Here is a 24,350-nt window from a genome sequence, read left to right on the forward strand (position 1 = left end):
TCATTCCACTTCTCGGCCGTCAGTGGCTCAGTGTATGGAAATGATCGGCCTAATGGTAGCGGCAATGGACATAGTTCCGTTTGCCCGCCTACATCTCAGACCACTGCAACTTTGCATGCTCAATCAATGGAATGGGGACTACACAGATTTGTCTCCTCTGTTAAATCCGGATCAAGAGACCAAGGATTCTCTTCTCTGGTGGTTATCTCGGGTCCATCTGTCCAGGGGAATGAGTTTCCGCAGACCAGAGTGGACTATAGTGACGACAGATGCCAGCCTTCTGGGCTGGGGCGCAGTCTGGAATTCCCTGAAGGCTCAGGGTTCGTGGACTGAGGAGGAAGCCCTCCTTCCGATAAACATTCTGGAACTAAGAGCGATATTCAATGCTCTTCATGCTTGGCCTCAACTAGCTGCGTAGTGAGAAAGATGAGGCGCTGGAGAATTGACCCTGCTAGACTAGCTCAACTAGCTGCGGCCAGGTTCATCAGATTTCAGTCGGACAATATCAGGAGTAGAGAACTGGGAGGCGGACTTTCTAAGTCGGCAGACCTTTCATCTGGGGGAGTGGGAGCTCCATCCGGAGGTATTTGCCCAGCTGATTCAACTATGGGGCAAACCAGAACTGGATCTGATGGCGTCTCTTCAGAACGCCAAGCTTCCTTCTTACGGGTCCAGGTCAAGGGATCCCCAGGCAGCGCTGATCGATGCTCTAGCAGTACCCTGGTCCTTCAGCCTGGCTTATGTGTTTCCACCATTTCCTCTCCTCCCTCGTCTGATTGCCAAGATCAAGCAGGAGAGAGCTTAGGTGATTTTGATAGCACCTGCAAGGCCACGCAGGACTTGGTATGCAGATCTGGTGGACATGTCATCCTTTCCACCATGGACTCTGCCGCTGAGGCAGGACCTTCTACTCCAAGGTCCATTCAAACATCCAAATCTAATTTCTCTGCGTCTGACTGCTTGGAGATTGAACGCTTGATTTTATCAAAACGTGGTTTCTCCGAGTCGGTCATTGATACCTTGATTCAGGCTCGAAAGCCTGTCTCCAGTAAAATCTATCATAAAATATGGTGTAAATATCTTCATTGGTGTGAATCCAAGGGTTACTCATGGAGTAAGGTCAGGATTCCTAGGATTTTATCTTTTCTCCAAGAAGGATTGGAAAAGGGATTATCAGCTAGTTCCTTAAAGGGACAGATTTCTGCTCTGTCTATTATTTTGCACAAGCGTCTGGCAGATGTTCCAGACGTTCAGGCGTTTTGTCAGGCTTTAGTTAGAATCAAGCCTGTGTTTAAACCTTTTGCTCTGCCATGGAGTTTAAATTTAGTTCTTAAAGTTCTTCAAGGGGTTCCGTTTGAACCTTTGCATTCCATAGATAGCAAGCTTTTATCTTGGAAAGTTCTGTTCTTAGTGGCTATATCTTCAGCTCGAAGAGTTTCAGAGTTATCTGCCTTACAGTGTGATTCCCCTTATCTGATCTTCCATGCAGATAAGGTAGTTTTGCGTACCAAACCTGGGTTTCTTCCTAAGGTGGTATCTAATAAGAATATCAATCAGGAAATTGTTGTTCCGTCACTGTGTCCAAATCCTTCTTCAAAGAAGGAACGTATGTTACACAATCTTGACGTGGTTCGTGCTTTAAAGTTTTATTTACAAGCTACTAAGGATTTTCGTCAAACATCTGCATTGTTTGTTGTCTACTCTGGTAGGAGGAGAGGCCAAAAGTCTTCGGCAACTTCTCTTTCTTTTTGGCTGAGAAGCATAATCCGGTTATCTTATGAGACTGCTGGCCAGTCTCCTGAAAAGAATTACAGCTCATTCTACTAGAGCGGTAGCTTCCACATGGGCTTTTAAAAATGAGGCCTCTGTTGAACAGATTTGTAATGCGGCGACTTGGTCTTCGCTTCATACTTTTTCTAAATTTTACAAATTTGATACTTTTGCTTCTTCGGAGGCTATTTTTGGGTGAAAGGTCTTACAGGCAGCGGTGCCTTCCGTTTAAGTTCCTGCCTTGTCCCTCCCTTCATCCGTGTCCTAAAGCTTTGGTATTGGTATCCCACAAGTAATGGATGAACCCGTGGACTAGATACACCTTACAAGAGAAAACAAAATTTATGCTTACCTGATAAATTTCTTTCTCTTGTGGTGTATCGAGTCCACGGCCCGCCCTGTCACTTTAAGGCAGGTGTTTTTATTTTTAAAACTACAGTCACCACTGCACCCTATAGTTTCTCCTTTTTCTTACTTGTCCTTCGGTCGAATGACTGGAGGTGGGGGTTAGGGGAGGAGCTATATAGACAGCTCTGCTGTGGGTGTCCTCTTGCAACTTCCTGTTGGGAAGGAGAATATCCCACAAGTAATGGATGAACCCGTGGACTGGATACACCACAAGAGATTGAAATTTATCAGGTAAGCATAAATTTTGTTTTTATCTAGCCAGCGATTTTCTATTAGTGAACAGACACCCACAAATAAACAGTTTATTTTAAACACTAAAACTTCCATAAAAATTGTAATAAACTTTTTATGAAAGAATAAGAATAACAATGTACTGTCCATCTAGTGAATCTATATTATGCTTTTTAACATACCCTATGGTGTGAATTTTATTTGGAGGTGTTATTCTGACAAGGGAAATATAATCTTAATGATATTGTTCTTTTATACAACATACACAAACATGATGGAAAAATAATAGACACCCTGATCCCAAAGAGTTTGTTCAGCTGACCTTACCACATTCTCCCATAATCCCTAGCAGCAATAGTCTATATACTGCGCACATGTGGTTAAAGAGGGACAGGTAATGGCTTGGTTATTGCGTTTATCTAGTTCTTAGAAAGGAAGAGTTATTAATAATAGAAAAAAAAATCTAGGTGATAGGAAGGGCATGTATTTTAATTCTGAGCTGAGCTATCAGGGAGAATAGACACCCATTATATTATCTTTACATATACACACACAAAATCATCTTACCTATCAATGTATGCTCAAAATAAAAATATACAAAAAATGGGAAATTGGCATTTTGGTACCTCTCTGTCCTACCCACCATCGGGAGCATGATTTCTTCTGTTAAGTGTGATCAGTCCACGGGTCATCATTACTTCTGGGATATTACTCCTCCCCAACAGGAAGTGCAAGAGGATTCACCCAGCAGAGCTGCATATAGCTCCTCCCCTCTACGTCACTCCCAGTCATTCTCTTGCACCCAACGACTAGATAGGATGTGTGAGAGGACTATGGTGATTATACTTAGTTTTATATCTTCAATCAAAAGTTTGTTATTTTAAAATAGCACCGGAGTGTGTTATTACCTCTCTGGCAGAGTTTGAAGAAGAATCTACCAGAGTTTTGCTATGATTTTAGCCGGAGTAGTTAAGATCATATTGCTGTTCTCGGCCATCTGAGGAGTGAGGTAAACTTCAGATCAGGGGACAGCGGGCAGATGAATCTGCATAGAGGTATGTAGCAGTTTTTATTTTCTGACAATGGAATTGATGAGAAAATCCTGCCATACCGATATAATGTCATGTATGTATACTTTACACTTCAGTATTCTGGGGAATGGTACTTCACTAGAATTACACTGTAAGAAATACATAAAGCTGTTTAATAACTAGAGATTATGTTTAACGTTTTTGCTGGAATGTAAAATCGTTTTCATTTGCTGAGGTACTGTGTGAATAAATGTTTGGGCACTATTTTTCCACTTGGCAGTTGCTTAATCTGTTTTTCTGACAGTTTCTGTTCTCCCTCACTGCTGTGTGTGAGGGGGAGGGGCCGTTTTTTGGCGCTTTTACTATGCATCAAATATTTCAGTCAGCAACTCATTGTATTCCCTGCATGATCCGGTTCATCTCTACAGAGCTCAGGGGTCTTCAAAACTTATTTTGAGGGAGGTAATTTCTCTCAGCAGAGCTGTGAGAATTATAGTTTGACTGAGATAAAAAACGTTTATTCTGTAATTTGTTTCCTGCTTTCAGAATTTGTTATCTTTGCTAATGGGATTAAACCTTTGCTAAAGTTGTGTTGTTTACAAGGATTGAGGCTATAACTGTTTCAATTTATTAATTTTCAACTGTCATAGATCTTCTGTGCTTCTTAAAGGCACAGTACGTTTTAATATTATTCTAATTGAATTGTATTTCCAAGTTGCAAGTTTATTTGCTAGTGTGTTAAACATGTCTGATTCAGAGGATGATACCTGTGTCATTTGTTGCAATGCCAAAGTGGAGCCCAATAGAAATTTATGTACTAACTGTATTGATGCTACTTTAAATAAAAGTCAATCTGTACAAATTGAACAAATTTCACCAAACAACGAGGGGAGAGTTATGCCGACTAACTCGCCTCACGTGTCAGTACCTACATCTCCCGCTCAGAGGGAGGTGCGTGATATTGTAGCGCCGAGTACATCTGGGCGGCCATTACAAATCACATTACAGGATATGGCTACTGTTATGACTGAGGTTTTGGCTAAATTACCAGAACTAAGAGGTAAGCGTGATCACTCTGGGGTGAGAACAGAGTGCGCTGATAATATTAGGGCCATGTCAGACACTGCGTCACAGGTGGCAGAACATGAGGACGGAGAACTTCATTCTGTGGGTGACGGTTCTGATCCAAACAGACTGGATTCAGATATTTCAAATTTTAAATTTAAACTGGAAAACCTCCGTGTATTACTAGGGGAGGTGTTAGCGGCTCTGAATGATTGTAACACAGTTGCAATACCAGAGAAAATGTGTAGGTTGGATAAATATTTTGCAGTACCGACGAGTACTGAGGTTTTTCCTATACCTAAGAGACTTACTGAAATTGTTACTAAGGAGTGGGATAGACCCGGTGTGCCGTTCTCACCCCCTCCGATATTTAGAAAAATGTTTCCAATAGACGCCACCACAAGGGACTTATGGCAAACGGTCCCTAAGGTGGAGGGAGCAGTTTCTACCTTAGCTAAGCGTACCACTATCCCGGTGGAGGATAGCTGTGCTTTTTCAGATCCAATGGATAAAAAGTTAGAGGGTTACCTTAAGAAAATGTTTGTTCAACAAGGTTTTATATTGCAACCCCTTGCATGCATTGCGCCGATCACGGCTGCAGCGGCATTCTGGATTGAGTCTCTGGAAGAGAACATTGGTTCAGCTACTCTGGACGACATTACGGACAGGCTTAGAGTCCTTAAACTAGCTAATTCATTCATTTAGGAGGCCGTAGTACATCTTACTAAACTTACGGCGAAGAATTCAGGATTCGCCATTCAGGCACGCAGGGCGCTGTGGCTAAAATCCTGGTCAGCTGATGTTACTTCTAAGTCTAAATTGCTTAATATACCTTTCAAAGGGCAGACCTTATTCGGGCCCGGGTTGAAAGAGATTATCGCTGACATTACAGGAGGTAAAGGCCATGCCCTGCCTCAGGACAAAGCCAAAGCCAAGACTAGACAGTCTAATTTTCGTTCCTTTCGTAATTTCAAAGCAGGAGCAGCATCAACTTCCTCTGCACCAAAACAGGAAGGAGCTGTTGCTCGCTACAGACAAGGCTGGAAACCTAACCAGTCCTGGAACAAGGGCAAGCAGACTAGGAAACCTGCTGCTGCCCCTAAAACAGCATGAATTGAGGGCCCCCGATCCGGGATCAGATCTAGTGGGGGGCAGACTTTCTCTCTTCGCCCAGGCTTGGGCAAGAGATGTTCAGGATCCCTGGGCGCTAGAGATAATATCTCAGGGATACCTTCTGGACTTCAAATACTCTCCTCCAAGAGAGAGATTTCATCTGTCAAGATTGTCAACAATCCAGACAAAGAAAGAGGCGTTTCTACGCTGCGTACAAGAGCTCTTGTTAATGGGAGTAATCCATCCAGTTCCACGATCGGAACAGGGACAGGGGTTTTACTCAAATCTGTTTGTGGTTCCCAAAAAAGAGGGAACTTTCAGACCAATCCTGGACTTAAAGATCCTAAACAAATTCCTAAGAGTTCCATCGTTCAAGATGGAGACTATTCGGACAATTTTACCTATGATCCAAGAGGGTCAATACATGACCACTGTAGATTTAAAGGATGCTTACCTTCACATACCGATTCACAAAGATCATTATCGGTACCTAAGGTTTGCCTTCCTAGACAGGCATTACCAGTTTGTGGCTCTTCCATTCGGATTGGCTACAGCTCCAAGAATCTTCACAAAGGTTCTGGGTGCTCTTCTGGCGGTACTAAGACCGCGGGGAATCTCGGTAGCTCCATACCTAGACGACATTCTGATACAAGCTTCAAGCTTTCAAACTGCCAAGTCTCATACAGAGTTAGTGCTGGCATTTCTAAGGTCACATGGATGGAAGGTGAACGAAAAGAAAAGTTCACTCGTTCCACTCACAAGAGTTCCCTTCCTGGGGACTCTTATAGATTCTGTAGAAATGAAGATTTACCTGACAGAGGACAGGCTAACAAGACTTCAAAGTGCTTGCCGCACCCTTCATTCCATTCAACACCCGTCAGTGACTCAATGCATGGAGGTAATCGGCTTAATGGTAGCGGCAATGGACATAGTACCCTTTGCACGCTTACACCTCAGACCACTGCAACGGTGCATGCTAAGTCAGTGGAATGGGGATTACTCAGACTTATCCCCTTCTCTGAATCTGGATCAAGAGACCAGAAATTCTCTTCTATGGTGGCTTTCTCGGCCACATCTGTCCAGGGGGATGCCATTCAGCAGACCAGACTGGACAATTGTAACAACAGACGCCAGCCTTCTAGGTTGGGGTGCCGTCTGGAATTCTCTGAAGGCTCAGGGACAATGGAGTCAGGAGGAGAGTCTCCTGCCAATAAACATTCTGGAATTGAGAGCAGTTCTCAATGCCCTCCTGGCTTGGCCCCAGTTGACAACTCGGGGGTTCATCAGGTTTCAGTCGGACAACATCACGACTGTAGCTTACATCAACCATCAGGGAGGGACAAGAAGCTCCCTAGCTATGATGGAAGTATCAAAGATAATTTGCTGGGCAGAGTCTCACTCTTGCCACCTGTCAGCAATCCACATCCCGGGAGTGGAGAACTGGGAGGCGGATTTCTTAAGTCGTCAGACTTTTCATCCGGGGGAGTGGGAACTTCATCCGGAGGTCTTTGCCCAAATACTTCGACGTTGGGGCAAACCAGAGATAGATCTCATGGCGTCTCGACAGAACGCCAAGCTTCCTCGTTACGGGTCCAGATCCAGGGATCCAGGAGCAGTCCTGATAGATGCTCTGACAGCACCTTGGGACTTCAGAATGGCTTACGTGTTTCCACCCTTCCCGTTGCTTCCTCGATTGATTGCCAGAATCAAACAAGAGAGAGCATCAGTGATTCTAATAGCACCTGCGTGGCCACGCAGGACTTGGTATGCAGACCTGGTGGACATGTCATCCTGTACACCTTGGTCTCTACCTCTGAAACAGGACCTTCTTATACAGGGTCCCTTCAAACATCAAAATCTAACTTCTCTGAAGCTGACTGCTTGGAAATTGAACGCTTGATTTTATCAAGACGTGGATTTTCTGAGTCAGTTATTGATACCTTAATACAGGCTAGGAAACCTGTTACCAGAAAGATTTACCATAAGATATGGCGTAAATACCTATATTGGTGTGAATCCAAAGGTTACTCTTGGAGTAAGGTTAGGATTCCTAGGATATTGTCTTTTCTACAAGAAGGTTTAGAAAAGGGTTTATCTGCTAGTTCATTAAAGGGACAGATCTCAGCTCTGTCCATTCTGTTACACAAACGTCTGTCAGAAGTTCCTGACGTCCAGGCTTTTTGTCAGGCTTTGGCCAGAATTAAGCCTGTGTTTAAAACTGTTGCTCCACCATGGAGTTTAAACCTTGTTCTTAATGTTTTACAGGGCGTTCCGTTTGAACCCCTTCATTCCATTGATATAAAGTTGTTATCTTGGAAAGTTCTATTTTTAATGGCTATTTCCTCGGCTCGAAGAGTCTCTGAATTATCAGCCTTACATTGTGATTCTCCTTATTTGATTTTTCATTCGGATAAGGTAGTCCTGCGTACTAAACCTGGGTTCTTACCTAAGGTAGTTACTAACAGGAATATCAATCAAGAGATTGTTGTTCCTTCTTTATGCCCAAATCCTTCTTCAAAGAAGGAACGTCTACTGCACAACCTGGATGTAGTCCGTGCTCTAAAATTTTACTTACAGGCAACTAAGGAATTTCGACAAACGTCTTCTCTGTTTGTCATTTACTCTGGGCAGAGGAGAGGTCAAAAAGCTTCCGCTACCTCTCTTTCTTTTTGGCTTCGTAGCATAATTCGTTTAGCTTATGAGACTGCTGGACAGCAGCCTCCTGAAAGAATTACAGCTCATTCTACTAGAGCTGTGGCTTCCACTTGGGCCTTCAAGAATGAGGCCTCTGTTGAACAGATTTGCAAGGCTGCAACTTGGTCTTCGCTTCATACTTTTTCCAAATTTTACAAATTTGACACTTTTGCTTCATCGGAGGCTATTTTTGGGAGAAAGGTTCTTCAGGCAGTGGTTCCTTCTGTATAAAGAGCCTGCCTATCCCTCCCGTCATCCGTGTACTTTTGCTTTGGTATTGGTATCCCAGAAGTAATGATGACCCGTGGACTGATCACACTTAACAGAAGAAAACATAATTTATGCTTACCTGATAAATTCCTTTCTTCTGTAGTGTGATCAGTCCACGGGCCGCCCTTTTTTTAAGGCAGGTAAATATTTTTTAATTTATACTCCAGTCACCACTTCACCCTTGGCTTTTCCTTTCTCGTTGGTCCTTGGTCGAATGACTGGGAGTGACGTAGAGGGGAGGAGCTATATGCAGCTCTGCTGGGTGAATCCTCTTGCACTTCCTGTTGGGGAGGAGTAATATCCCAGAAGTAATGATGACCCGTGGACTGATCACACTACAGAAGAAAGGAATTTATCAGGTAAGCATAAATTATGTTTTCTTCTAAACCTTCATGTTTACATAGCTTTTCTATAACCAGTAAAAGCAGCTATTTAAAATGAGAAAATAAAGATAAAGGAGCTATTTGTAAACCATTTAATGCACCCCAACAGGTAAAATGGTTCACTAGAAACACATTAAAAGGGAGCAGAATCATGGTACACTGCCCTTTTAAGGCTTAAACATCCTTTAAATGCAATATTGTTTTGAAATTTCTATTTCAGGTACAATAAAAACAACAATGACTTGTGTCCGTTTAATTGCATCATTATGTGCAAATGTTGTATCCCTGCTACTGGTAATAACATTTGTAACTGCATTCAGCTTCCTAAGCCCTACTCGGCTGAGAATAGTCAGTCATTATACAGCAGATCACAGATTATTTCAGTTGTTTGTCAGACACTAAAATTAATGATGTTTGTGTACTTAATCACAATTTATTTCAGTGATGGCCAACTTCTTAACATATGGGGACCGCAAACCAATAATTTAGAAGCCTTAAAGGGACAGTCAAGTCAAAATTAAACTTCATGATTAAGATAGAGCACACAATTAAAAAAAAACTTTCCAATTTACTTCCATTATCTAAATGTGCACAGTCTTTTTATATGCACAATTTCTGAGGCACCAGCTTCTACTGAGCATGTGCAAGATTCACAGCTTTGAGATTTGTCCAAAAAAAAATTCTACTGCTCATTTGAAATTCAAACTAAGCTCGATTGTGTTGTCTCTTTATTCTACATTTATTGATCATGCAATTCTACTGTGTTTAGGGGTCCTTTTAAGGGTCACATTTATATTTTTGGCTGTAAAACCAAAAATATTACTATAGTCATAAAACATTGTACAGGGGCAGATGTAGGTAAGGTTACAAGGTACCCTCTGCTGCTCTTTTGAGTTTTGGTCACCCTGTTTTTCCAGCTACTAGGACTCTCCAAAGCACATATTATTTGCTCTGCTTTTCCCTGATTGCCACAAAATCTAGTGCAGAGGGGCACATGTAGCCCATGGGGCTGCCAGTCAGCTATCCCTAATTTATGCCATTGCATTACACATCGACAATACATGACTTAGAGACTGGTTTTCTTCTATTCAGATAATAAAGGTTGCTGGCATATTTACATTCATACTTTTTCTTCTTAAATGGAAAGAGTCCACAGCTGCATTCATTACTTTTGGGAAACAAGAACCTGGCCACCAGGAGGAGGTAAAGACAACCAAGCCAAAGGCTTAAATACTCCTCCCACTCCCCTCATCCCCCCAGTCATTCTTTGCCTTTCGTCCCAGGAGGTTGGCAGATACGTGTCAGAATTTTTTAATTTTTTGTTTTTTGTCTCTTGTGGAGGGTAGTACTCTTCGGCATGGGACATGAGTTTTAAGTAGTCCTGTCAGTCTCTCAGTGAGGGCTTGGATGAAAGTTAGAGTCCGGAGATACAGGTAGAGTCTTTCTGCGAAACCATCCCGACTCATATTAACAGCTCCTAAAGCAATCAGCGTTGTTGAACTTCGCTCCGCTGCCTGCTTTCTTCTCTCAAGTCCATGGCGGAGGCGATGCTACTATTAGTCACACTTGAAAGACCGTGTTCCTGTTCCACGGCGTTGATTCCGGTAAGATCGTTTCATTTTACTTTATCGTCAATGTACTGTACTGAATTGTGAATGTTTTCCCGAGAGGTTACACACCTTTGTGGGTCTAACTATACGACATAAGGGTCTTAGTGAGTCTCTGTAAGTATCTTGGAATCGAGAGTTAATATCTCCTGGGGGAGTTATTGAACATGGGGGTTTATAATTATGTTTATGTGATTCAACCTGCTTATGTGTGATGTTTCTGGGCTCGTGGTTGGAACTTTGAGGCCTTTGGAAGTGACGCAGCCTTTTGGTTGGGCGTGCTTTTTTGGACTGTTCAGTTCACCTTGTGTTCGGGCGTGGTTCCGTTCCCCATTTCCACATTCCTGACCGTGTGGTGAAGGAGATATTCTAGTCCCAGGGGTCTGGTCATAGGAGGTGGTGAGTGCCCCAGCCATTGTTGGTGTCAGGTGCCGTTTTAGTTTTTATACTTTAGTCCATATTGATATTTCCTCTATCCAGTTATGGAGGATTCCGATGCTGAGACTGTGATCGTTTCAGATTCAGTTACGGAGGATTCTGATACCGAGACTATTTTGATTTCAGATTCTGTGTCCGGTAACGAATCCGGATTGGCCTCGTTGACTCATGTCGACCATTTGTGTTTCGTATGCCATTTTAGAGCGCTTTTTCCTCAGGCTCGGGGAATCAAGAGACAGCTGAGCCATCCGCCTCTGGGGTTCTTTCCTCCGAGAGGCGAGTTCCCTACGAATTCATACTTCTACACATGCGGGTAACCCAGTTTCTGAGTCCTCCATGCAGGGTTGCGTGTTCCCCCGGAGGTTGCAGCACATTTTCCTTCCACATAATGTTGGCGATTGTTGGTCTGCAGAGTACAGACGTTTCTTTGAGAATGTGCTTGTGCCCTATTGTCCCTTGGGGAGGGCCTCTACAGTTCCCCGTGGGTGTAACTGTCCCTAAGTGTTGTGCCTTTCGTTACAGTATTGCACGACTTTGCGTATTGCTCAGACATGTTTTTCAGTTATTGAATGACCCTATCAGTACCAGATACGGGGATTTTCAGTCTGCTAATTTGAATGGTCATCTCCTGATTGTCATTTGTTCGAGAACTTTTCCAGTTTTTGAAAGATAGGGCTCCGTTTGGCTGGTCCTGCGGGTAGGCCTGTGTCTTTTTGGGCGTTGACCTCCGGGTTGCCTTATATTTTATTTGTATCTGATGGGATGTCTTTTATTTGTTTTTGTCTCCTTCGGGAACCTTCTGGGATTGATACTCTTAATTACTTCTTCGGAAGTTGTTTTGATCATGTTAGTCCTATTTTAAAAATGTCTATTTTCAGTTTTTTCCCCTATGAGGGAGAATTTATGCAGCTTGCCGGTTGGGAACCTAGGTGTAGACTGGTCCTGTCGGGTTCGTTCGGTCTTTAGCGGCTGTTCAGACACGTGGCGCTATTCTGCTCGGCTGGTTCGGTAGAAGCGCCGAATGCTCAGGTTATCATTGTTTTTCATGTTCAACTAAACATTTGAGAGGACCTGTGGGTCCATGAGGCGGGAAGGATTGTGTCAGTCTTTATAGCCTTCAGTCATAGATGGCTGGGCAGGGGAGTTTCCCGCTGCGTCACTCTATCTGACATCTGATTTCATCAGAACCTAGAGCCTCCCCCATGTGGTGGTGGGTTGGAGGGCTTAACGCCCATTACTGTATGTAATTGAGCAGTTTGGCCTTCATTTTTTTAGGCCTCTGGATTTATCCTTTTGGGCTTGATCCAACAGCTTGTACAGGATAGCTGTCTAGCATGGAGAAGGTTTGCAGTTTGAAACCAGTTGCAGCTCTTCACACCTTGCAGGTGTACGCGTAAGCTGTTTATAGTGTTTCTAGATGAAGCTTTTACTCTTTGTCATGTACTGTCTGTGAGTTATAAGAGATCTTTCGGTTTTCTTTCATTATCTCAGGGTGAGTTGGATCTCCTTTTAGGGATCTGTGTTTTCGGGTGATGGTTGTTCTCTGCAGGGACTTTGTTTAGTTTGGGGTTTTCCGTAGCTGAGTAGGCTTAGTGCCTTTCTCTTCCTTGTGTCCTCTGCTTGTGCGGAGGTGATAGGGAGACTAGTCCTGCTAGTAGGATTTTTTTTTACCTCGAGGTATCCCTTGGTTGTCCTGAGGCTTTGAGAAGTATCTTCATACGACTTCTAGCCTTGCTCCTTGGAGCATTGGACTTTAGATAGGGGTAGTTCCTTCCTTTGGTCGGGGCTTTTGAGTTCTTCTCGCTATCTGGATTCTCTGGATATGCATCCATATCCCTTGTGTCTGGCTTTTTGGCCAGTTGGGGTGTTTAGTTCTAGGGTAAGGTTTGCCTGAACTATTAGGTGCCCGGACCTGTTCCGATTGCTGAAGCTTCACTTTGCCTTTTTCCTGACCCAGTTTTCGGTGGTTTTGGAATCTTGGATCTCAGGTCTGGTTGGGTTGTTCCACGGTTGTGGGAACTTGGGCCCAGATGATCCTCAGTGGTCAGGTGTTCAGGCTTCAAACCTGTAGCTGTCTAGGGATAGAGTGGTTCAGTTCCACATTCTTCCATCTACCTGACAGGGTCATGGTTGGCCAGGTTTTCTGAGTATTTTTTACTCTTTGCCACAAGAGTAGCCCATGTCATCTTGTGGTTAGCTATGTGGCTTGCGCCTCAAGGGTTGTTGGTTCATACCCAGCTGCTGGCACTGGATGTCCAATTTCTGGTGCGCCTTAAGGTTGCATTCCCCTTGTCAGCTTGCCAGTGTTCCTGTGGATTCCCTGGGATTCCGAATGGGTTGGCTATACGCTGCGTTCTGGTTGCAGTCTCCTCTGTATATTTGTGAGCTTGTTGAGTCTATCCTGTTAGCTCAGTCTGCTAAGGTATAGATTTTTCTTTTCCTTGCTCCAGTGATTTCAGAAGAGGGTTTACTCTTCCTTCGGGTTCTGAGGGTATACTCTCCTTCTCGGGGGGCCTCGATTTAGCTTTTGTGTTCCCCTTTTTAGGGACCTTTGTATAGGTCCGGCGACTTAGGTTGCCTGGAGCATGCCCTCTGTCCGGAGGTTGCTTTTGCAGTCTGTTTCTTGCTTGACTGCTTCTTCTTCTTCACAAGTACCCTCTGTGACGTCCTGTTATGGACTCTGTGTTCTCAAACTTGGGGTTTTTCACCTGGGTGTATTACACACTTTTTTATGGTTGAATGCCTTGGTATTCTATGGTCAGAAACTCGGAGGACTTTGCCTCTTCAGTGGCATTCCGTGCTTGCAGGATATTGGAGAGACGTCTGTTCTGTCTCTGTGCCCGGTTTTATCCCGGGTTTCCCTTGGTATAGGGGTGGCCTCCTTTCCCTGTTTGGGTCCCTTTGGGTCTCTGTGAGCTGGGCTCACTCTTGGAGGTGTTCTTTTTTGTATTAGGGGACCTTTTTCGGTTTTCTCGGTTCTCCTTTGCCTTGTCCCCTTGGGGGTTTCAGCTGGTGTCCCCTTCATTTGTGGGTAGCGAGCGGTGGGGCACCGTTTGTTGGGCAACGGTGTCTCCTGGAGGACTGTTGGCTCAGGCGAGTCTGTTTGTGGTCTCTAGTTTGGCTTCTGGACTAATTGCGAGTCTGTGTCATTGGGGCTTTTCCTTTTAAAATGTTCTCTGCTTCGGACAAAGCAGGTTTTTTTATTGGGTAGAGGTTCAGGCCTGGTGCCCTCAGTATGAGCCGCCTATTGTACCCTCCCGTCTTGGCATTCAGAAGAAATAAACTATACGAGTCTGGGATTTACTTTATACTTCTCTTTAGTTAAAAAAAATGATATATATAAAAATAATATAGAAATAGACAGCACTCTAAAACCAGAAACATCCCATGACCCTGCTTAAATCACAGCCCTGGGTGCTCACCAGCACTCACAGATAGCTGGGAGTTAACCCCAGCCAAGCCTGGGTGCAAAGCCCATAGGGAAAATTGCAAAACAAAATTATTAACACAACACACAAAGTCTATCACTCTTGCAAACACAGAGCTAGATTAAAAGCAAAATGGAAGAGATAGTTGCAGCATTTGGCCAAATGGTGATAGGCCCATGACCATGTCAAAGTCTCTTCGTCCTTGGGTCCCTAACCTACAGCCACAAAATGCATGCCTTCAACCAAACACACTGAGATACAAACAAAGGAGTCACAGGCCCTTTGTAATTTTCCTAGACACATACAAAACCCTGAAATGGACTCTACTCTCAATCCATTCTGGGTACACATCCCATGACCCTGCAAAACTCACAGCCCTGGTGCTCACCCACAGCTTTCAGGGACGCAGACCGTTAACCCCAGCCAAGCCTGGGTGCAAAGCCCATAAGACAAAGTACAAAACAAAATTATTAACCCAGCACATAGAAAGTCTTGTACTCTTTTGCAAGCACATACAAAAAGAGAAGCGGCCTGCCAGGAATGAACAACAGCTCAGTGGCTTGTTCTTTGGCCTGGCTACCACCTGTGAGTAGTTTCTTTTTGCCCAATTGTGTTTTTCACATACGAGAAATTTCCTGAAGCATATCAGTCTGATCCCGCCTAATAAGTGCAGTCTAGCCCCGAAATACCAGGAAATTCTCCTCTGAAATAGTAACCCCATTGGTGAGGTGCAGTGATATCCCTCTAGGCATATTGGGCAAGGAATCCATGTCTGGTCTCTCCTATTACCCTTAGGGAGACTTTCCCCAGGGTCATAATAAAAATACATACAAAAAGCAATCTATCAGGAATGGACAACTGCTCAGTGGCTGTTACATCAAACACAAGCAAAATAAATCATGTATGACCGTTTATTTTATTTTCACTAATTACATTAAAGGGACATGAAATCTAAAAAATGTTGTGATTCAGATAAAGCACCATTTTAAACAGCTTTCTAGTTTAAAAATATATACACAGGTGTGTGCACTCTACTAGTTACGTGATAGGACCCAGAAAGGTGCGTGCAGTCATAGGCAATCTAATGCATACAGAAAAAGAGAAAATATTCACTTACTAGTAATTTACTTGTATTATCTAATTTGCTTTGTTTTCAATATTCTTTATTGAAAATGATATTTAGATATGCTCAGGAGCTGGGAACTAGCTGCTAATTGGTGACAGCAAATATATACCTTTTGTCATTAGTTTACTAATGTGTTTAGCTAACTTCCAGAAGAAGAATTGCTGCACTTTAAATAAAGGATACAGAGAGAATGAAGTACAATTGATAACAGAAGTAAAAATGGAAAATTATTTCAAATTGTATGTCCCTTTAATTAATTTGTAAGTGATTAAATATTGAGTTAAATGTCTCAGTTCACAGCCTTACCAAAATATACGACCCACTGGCTATCCCCTTGAATTGCTCTCCTTAACCACAATTTTTTTTGTAAGATCAGATGGAGCCTTCTTCAGATTGGGCTGAATAGGGCATGTTCCTTTATTGCTAGAAAGTGGAAATCTGTAGGAGGCCCTCTCTTTAGACTATTGAATTCAGAATACAACTGAGATTTTCTGCTAGAGGAATACTCCTTTTTTAGAAGAGGGAAATTACCTTTATATCAAGACGTTAGGTTTTACTGAGAATCACTAACAAGAGCAATACAACCCTGGGGTGTATTGCGGTGGGGCAAAGTCATTTAGATACCACTGGTTTTCCCTCATTGCTAGACAGAAGGTCAGGAGGTGGTTGGTGCACTCATACTCTGCTTTCTCATACCACGTTGTCTCTCTTAACTGCTTTCTCTTCTCTTAGATGTTTGTATTTGTCTTTAGTTTCTCTTTTTTTCTCTCTCTTTTTTTTAGGTTTATTCCTTAGGCTTATTTTTATTAATCCGTCTGAAACGTATAGTGAATTGATGGTGCCTCTTTAATAACCAAAAGCCATTTTAAACTTAAGTGTCAGTAAACGTTAAAAATAATGCAGAATTATATAACATTATAATAGCCAAACATAATGTACCGTATTAATTTATTTTAAAAAACGCTGTTTTACAGACCCGCTCTCTGTACTCTGCTGAGCGGGTCTGTTATATTTACTCAGCGCATCGGGCCAGCTGTATAGTCACAGCCCGGCCCGACCGCGCCATAGCACTAAGTGCAGCTCGCTCCTGCTGTCAGACAGAGCAGGAGCGTGCTGCACTTAGTCTTATGGCGTGGTCGGGCCGGCTGTGACTATACAGCTGGCCCAATGTGCTGAGTAAATATAACAGACCTGCTCAGCAGAGTACAGAGAGCGGGTCTGTAAAACAGCATTTTTTTAAAAAAATGAATAGGGTACATTATGTTTTATAATGTTTGGCTATTATAATGTTATATAATTCTGCACTATGTGCAGAATTATATAACATTATTTTCTCCAACATAGGTGTGTCCGGTCCACGGCGTCATCCTTACTTGTGGGATATTCTCTTCCCCAACAGGAAATGGCAAAGAGTCCCAGCAAAGCTGGTCACATGATCCCTCCTAGGCTCCGCCCACCCCAGTCATTCTCTTTGCCATTGCACAGGCAACATCTCCACGGAGATGGTTAAGAGTTTTTTGGTGTTTAAATGTAGTTTTTATTCTTCTATCAAGTGTTTGTTATTTTAAAATAGTGCTGGTATGTACTATTTACTCTGAAACAGAAAAAAGATGAAGATTTCTGTTTGTAAGAGGAAGATGATTTTAGCAGAAGTTACTAAAATCGATTGCTGTTTCCACACAGGACTGTTGAGATGAAGTAACTTCAGTTGGGGGAAACAGTTAGCAGACTTTTCTGCTTAAGGTATGACTGGCCATATTTCTAACAAGACCATGTAATGCTGGAAGGCTGTCATTTCCCCTCATGGGGACCGGTAAGCCATTTTCTTAGTTAAATAAAAGAATAAAGGGCTTCAAAAGGGCTTAAAAGACTGGTAGACATTTTTCTGGGCTAAAACGATTGCTTTACTAGGCATATTATGCAGATTCTAAATATTAATGGTTATTATAATCTTGGGGATTGTTTAGAAAAACGGCAGGCACTGTGTTGGACACCTTTTTCAGATGGGGGCCTTTTCTAGTTATAGACAGAGCCTCATTTTCGCGCCACTAATGCGCAGTTGTTTTTGGAGAGCAAGGCATTGCAGATGCATGTGTGAGGAGCTAAGAATCACTGAAAAAGCTTATAGAAGGCATTATTTGGTATCGTATTCCCCTCTGGGCTTGGTTGGGTCTCAGCAAAGCATATAGCTGGGACTGTATAGGGGTTAAATGTAAAAACGGCTCCGGTTCCGTTAATTTAAGGGTTAAAGCTCTGAAATTTGGTGTGCAATACTTTTAATGCTTTAAGACACTGTGGTGAAATTTTGGTGAATTTTGAACAATTCCTTCATACTTTTTCACATATTCAGTAATAAAGTGTTTTCAGTTTGAAATTTAAAGTGACAGTAACGGTTTTATTTTAAAACGTTTTTTGTGCTTTGTTGACAAGTTTAAGCCTGTTTAACATGTCTGTACCATCAGATAAGCTATGTTCTATATGTATGAAAGCCAAGGTGTCTCCCCATTTAAATTTATGTGATAATTGTGCCATAGTGTCCAAACAAAGTAAGGAAAGTAATGCCACAGATAATGATATTGCCCAAGATGATGAGTAAACATGATACTACATCATCCCCTTCTGTGTCTACACCAGTTTTGCCCACACAGGAGGCCCCTAGTACATCTAGTGCGCCAATTCTTATTACCATGCAACAATTAACGGCTGTAATGGATAACTCTATAGCAAATATTTTATCCAAAATGCCTACTTATCAGAGAAAGCGCGATTGCTCTGTTTTAAACACTGAAGAGCAAGAGGACGCTGATGATAATTGTTCTGTCATACCCTCACACCAATCTGAAGGGGCCATGAGGGAGGTTTTGTCTGAGGGAGAAATTTCAGACTCAGGAAAGATTTCTCATCAAGCTGAACCTGATGTTGTGACATTTAAATTTAAATTAGAACATCTCCGCGCACTGCTTAAGGAGGTATTATCTACTCTGGATGATTGTGACAATTTGGTCATTCCAGAGAAGTTATGTAAGATGGACAAGTTCCTAGAGGTTCCGGTGCCCCCCGACGCTTTTCCTATACCCAAGCGGGTGGCGGACATAGTAAATAAGGAGTGGGAAAGGCCCGGCATACCTTTTGTTCCCCCCCTATATTTAAGAAATTATTTCCTATAGTCGACCCCAGAAAGGACTTATGGCAGACAGTCCCCAAGGTCGAGGGGGCGGTTTCTACTCTAAACAAACGCACTACTATTCCTATCGAAGATAGTTGTGCTTTCAAAGATCCTATGGATAAAAAATTAGAGAGTTTGCTTAAAAAGATTTTTGTTCAGCAAGGTTACCTTCTACAACCAATTTCATGCATTGTTCCTGTCACTACGGCAGCGTGTTTCTGGTTCGAGGAACTAGAAAAGTCGCTCAATAAAGAATCTTCGTATGAGGAGGTTATGGACAGAGTTCAAGCACTTAAATTGGCTAACTCTTTTATTTTAGATGCCGCTTTGCAATTAGCTAGATTAGCGGCGAAAAATTCAGGGTTTGCTATCGTGGCAAGCAGAGCGCTTTGGCTAAAGTCTTGGTCAGCGGATGTGTCTTCCAAGACAAAATTGCTTAACATTCCTTTCAAGGGTAAAACATTATTTGGACCTGATTTGAAAGAGATTATTTCAGACATCACTGGGGGAAAGGGCCACGCCCTCCCACAGGATAGGTCTTTTAAGGCTAAAAATAAACCTAATTTTCGTCCCTTTCGCAGAAACGGACCAGCCTCTAACTCTACATCCTCTAAGCAAGAGGGTAATACTTCACAACCCAAACCAGCCTGGAGACCAATGCAAGGCTGGAACAAGGGTAAGCAGGCCAAGAAGCCTACCACTGCTACCAAAACAGCATGAAGGGATGGCCCCCGATCCGGGACCGGATCTGGTGGGGGGCAGACTTTCTCTCTTTGCTCAGGCTTGGGCAAGAGATGTTCAGGATCCTTGGGCGCTAGAAATAGTTTCTCAAGGTTATCTCCTGGAATTCAAGGAACTACCCCCAAAGGGAAGGTTCCACAGGTCTCAATTATCTTCAAACCAAATAAAAAGACAGGCATTCTTACATTGTGTAGAAGACCTGTTAAAAATGGGAGTGATTCATCCAGTTCCAATAAGAGAACAAGGGATGGGTTTTTATTCCAACCTGTTCATAGTTCCCAAAAAAGAGGGAACATTCAGACCAATTTTGGATCTCAAGATCCTAAACAAATTTCTCAGGGTTCCATCGTTCAAAATGGAAACTATTCGAACGATCCTACCTACTATCCAGGAAAATCAATTTATGACTACCGTGGATTTAAAGGATGCGTACCTACATATTCCTATCCACAAGGAACATCATCAGTTCTTAAGGTTCGCTTTTCTGGACAAGCATTACCAGTTTGTGGCACTTCCATTCGGATTAGCCACTGCTCCAAGGATTTTCACAAAGGTACTAGGGTCCCTTCTAGTGGTTCTAAGACCAAGGGGCATTGCAGTAGTACCTTACTTGGACGACATCCTGATTCAAGCGTCGTCTCTGTCAAAAGCAAAGGCTCATACGGACATCGTCCTAGCCTTTCTCAGATCTCACGGATGGAAGGTGAACAAAGAAAAAAGTTCTCTGTCCCCGTCAACAAGAGTTTCCTTCTTGGGAACAATAATAGATTCCTTAGAAATGAGGATTTTTCTGACAGAGGTCAGAAAATCAAAAATTCTAAGCTCTTGTCAAGTACTTCATTCTGTTCTTCGTCCTTCCATAGCGCAGTGCATGGAAGTAATAGGATTGATGGTTGCAGCAATGGACATAGTTCCTTTTGCACTAATTCATCTAAGACCATTACAACTGTGCATGCTCAGACAGTGGAATGGGGATTATACAGACTTGTCTCCGACGATTCAAGTAGATCAAAAGACCAGAGATTCACTCCGTTGGTGGCTGACCCTGGACAATCTGTCACAGGGATTGAGCTTCCGCAGACCAGAGTGGGTCATTGTCACGACCGACGCCAGCCTGGTGGGCTGGGGCGCGGTCTGGGAACCCCTGAAAGCTCAGGGTCTATGGTCTCGGGAAGAATCTCTTCTCCCGATAAACATTCTGGAACTGAGAGCAATATTCAATGCTCTCAAAGCTTGGCCTCAACTAGCAAAGGCCAAATTCATAAGGTTTCAATCAGACAACATGACGACTGTTGCATATATCAATCATCAGGGAGGAACAAGGAGTTCCCTGGCGATGGAAGAAGTGACCAAAATAATTCAATGGGCGGAGGATCACTCCTGCCACTTGTCTGCAATCCACATCCCAGGAGTGGAAAATTGGGAAGCGGATTTTCTGAGTTGTCAGACATTCCATCCGGGGGAGTGGGAACTCCATCAGGAAATCTTTGCCCAAATAATTCAATTATGGGGCATTCCAGACATGGATCTGATGGCGTCTCGTCAGAACTTCAAGGTTCCTTGCTACGGGTCCAGATCCAGGGATCCAAAGGCGACTCTAGTAGATGCACTAGTAGCACCTTGGACCTTCAACCTAGCTTATGTATTCCCACCGTTTCCTCTCATTCACAGGCTGGTAGCCAGGATCAATCAGGAGAGGGCTTCGGTGATCTTGATAGCTCCTGCGTGGCCACGCAGGACTTGGTATGCAGACCTGGTGAATATGTCATCGGCTCCACCATGGAAGCTACCTTTGAGACAGGACCTTCTTGTTCAAGGTCCATTCGAACATCCGAATCTGGTTTCCCTCCAGCTGACGGCTTGGAGATTGAACGCTTGATTTTATCAAAGCGTGGGTTTTCAGATTCTGTAATAGATACTCTGATTCAGGCTAGAAAGCCTGTAACTAGAAAAATTTACCATAAAATATGGAAAAAATATATCTGTTGGTGTGAATCCAAAGGATTGCCATGGAACAAGATAAAGATTCCTAAGATTATATCCTTTCTACAAGAAGGTTTGGAGAAAGGATTATCTGCAAGTTCTCTTAAGGGACAGATTTCTGCTTTATCTGTCTTACTACACAAACGACTGGCAGCTATGCCAGATGTTCAAGCATTTGTTCAGGCTCTGGTTAGGATCAAGCCTGTTTATAGACCTTTGACTCCTCCCTGGAGTTTAAATCTAGTTCTTTCAGTTCTTCAAGGGGTTCCGTTTGAACCCTTACATTCCGTAGATATTAAGTTATTATCTTGGAAAGTTTTGTTTTTGGTTGCAATTTCTTCTGCTAGAAGAGTTTCAGAGTTATCTGCTCTGCAGTGTTCTCCGCCCTATCTGGTGTTCCATGCAGATAAGGTGGTTTTGCGTACTAAGCCTGGTTTTCTTCCGAAAGTTGTTTCCAACAAAAATATTAACCAGGAGATAGTTGTACCTTCTTTGTGTCCGAATCCAGTTTCAAAGAAGGAACGTTTGTTACACAATTTGGACGTAGTCCGTGCTCTAAAATTCTATTTAGAGGCTACCAAGGATTTCAGACAAACATCTTCCTTGTTTGTTGTTTATTCTGGTAAAAGGAGAGGTCAAAAAGCGATTTCTACCTCTCTTTCTTTTTGGCTTAAAAGCATTATCCGATTGGCTTATGAGACTGCCGGACGGCAGCCTCCTGAAAGAATCACAGCTCACTCCACTAGGGCTGTGGCTTCCACATGGGCCTTCAAGAACGAGGCTTCTGTTGACCAGATATGTAAGGCAGCGACTTGGTCTTCACTGCACACTTTTGCCAAATTTTACAAATTTGATACTTTTGCTTCTTCGGAGGCTATTTTTGGGAGAAAGGTTTTGCAAGCCGTGGTGCCTTCCATTTAGGTGACCTGATTTGCTCCCTCCCTTCATCCGTGTCCTAAAGCTTTGGTATTGGTTCCCACAAGTAAGGATGACGCCGTGGACCGGACACACCTATGTTGGAGAAAACAGAATTTATGCTTACCTGATAAATTACTTTCTCCAACGGTGTGTCCGGTCCACGGCCCGCCCTGGTTTTTTAATCAGGTCTGATGAATTATTTTCTCTAACTACAGTCACCACGGTATCATGGTTTCTCCTATATATATTTCCTCCTGTCCGTCGGTCGAATGACTGGGGTGGGCGGAGCCTAGGAGGGATCATGTGACCAGCTTTGCTGGGACTCTTTGCCATTTCCTGTTGGGGAAGAGAATATCCCACAAGTAAGGATGACGCCGTGGACCGGACACACCGTTGGAGAAAGTAATTTATCATGTAAGCATAAATTCTGTTTTTAAGGTTTACTAATGTTACATTTACATATTAGTGTGGTGGTTGGTTGATTCATTTTGTAACATTTTATGTAGGGGGACGGGGGTAATTTTTGCACTAAATAATTCAATTTAGCAATTTTTATGTTTACTTTCATGTTTTCGTTGTATTGCTTTTTATGTAATTATGTTTAATTGTTGAAAGAAAAATACAATTCACTTGTGCAAAAAAAAAAATTGACTTAAATATCGCTTTTAAGCATTTTTATTGAAAATATATGAATATAACAATCTGGTGGGATAACTCCACCTGAATATAATGACAACAAAAATGTTCTTATATAATTCAAGGGGTCCATAACAACAGAGTTTGTATCATAAGTTGTAAAGCCTTTCTTTGTTCCATAATAAGGCATGAATGGTCCAAATTTATGCATCTACTTGGAGGTATCTTTTAGAGGTTTTTCATAGTCGCAAGATGAGAAAAGAAGAAAATATGTTGAGATGGTAAAAGTAGGAGCGATAAACCTAAAGTGAGGAGTTGTGGGGGGGGGTTGTCTGCGTCAGGCCTTCCCTTTGGGAACCCCGCAATGTCAGCATTGAGATTATGAGATGGTGCAATGTATATGTTGTATTTAGCTTATGAGAAGTGTTTATGGTATCAAGAAGTCTAATATTTTGTGTTATTCTTTATATAGGTATCACAAAATGTTGGCAAAGGGGGTGGTCCATACAAGGGGCAGGACATAAAGGGCAAGGGAATAATAGCACTGGGCTGAGGGACCTCACAAATTTATCTTGCCCAGGGCCCCGCAAATGCTGAGGTTGGCCCTGGTCTGCGTCTTTCTGTGTTTTTATATTTGCTACGTTTGTGGAAGTATGTAAAGTGGTTTTCCAGTAAAATTGTGTTTCATGAAAAGTATCTAATTTTTTTATCTTAAAGAAACCATATTTATCGAGAGGGAGCATATCAGAAGTATGTTTTATCCACTCCTTAGTGGAAGGGAGTGATATAGGTTTTTTCCATGCTCTCACTATCAAAGTTTAAAGTGAATGTAAACTCTGCATCATCTCTAAAGTTCTGCGTTATATTAATCTTAAAATAACTTGACTTTCATTCATCATCTTATTTATTTCATCGCAATTACCGTCATTTTCAATGTTTTTATATCGCTCCCGTCGTTATAATCCTCCACCCGGCATTTGCGATCTCTCCTTGTAATTTATAGCCACGATCAGCATAACGAATCACGGCGCTAACCACAGGGGGACCCAACCCCTTTGTGTGTCGTCACTAGTCTGCATTGCGCTTGCGTTAGACTCCGATTACAACATGTTTCCTATAATTTCGTTCACAATTCACGCATGCGCATTTGAATAATTCACGGAGTTCATTGATTCTTGAAATAATATACGGATTGGTAAGTTTAAAAAGGGCTCCGTATTCTACAATCACATACGATTACTAGTATAACTAAAAAGTATGAGCGAAAATGTAAGATATAAGACAGCGGAATCGTTGTTTGACGCATGCGCAGTGAGTAACTGAGACGGGAGCGAGCATTGCC

General features: G+C 42.7%; 1 protein-coding gene across 3 annotated transcripts in view; it reads left to right on the forward strand.

Moving 5' to 3' along the window:
• The window catches only part of SH2B3 (SH2B adaptor protein 3), a 604,759-nt gene that overhangs the window by 410,074 nt on the left and 170,335 nt on the right, over window positions 1-24,350 (forward strand). The gene's annotated exons all lie outside the window — the stretch shown is intronic.

Source organism: Bombina bombina, chromosome 2, assembly GCF_027579735.1.
Source record: "Bombina bombina isolate aBomBom1 chromosome 2, aBomBom1.pri, whole genome shotgun sequence".
Taxonomy (NCBI): Eukaryota; Metazoa; Chordata; class Amphibia; order Anura; family Bombinatoridae; genus Bombina; species Bombina bombina.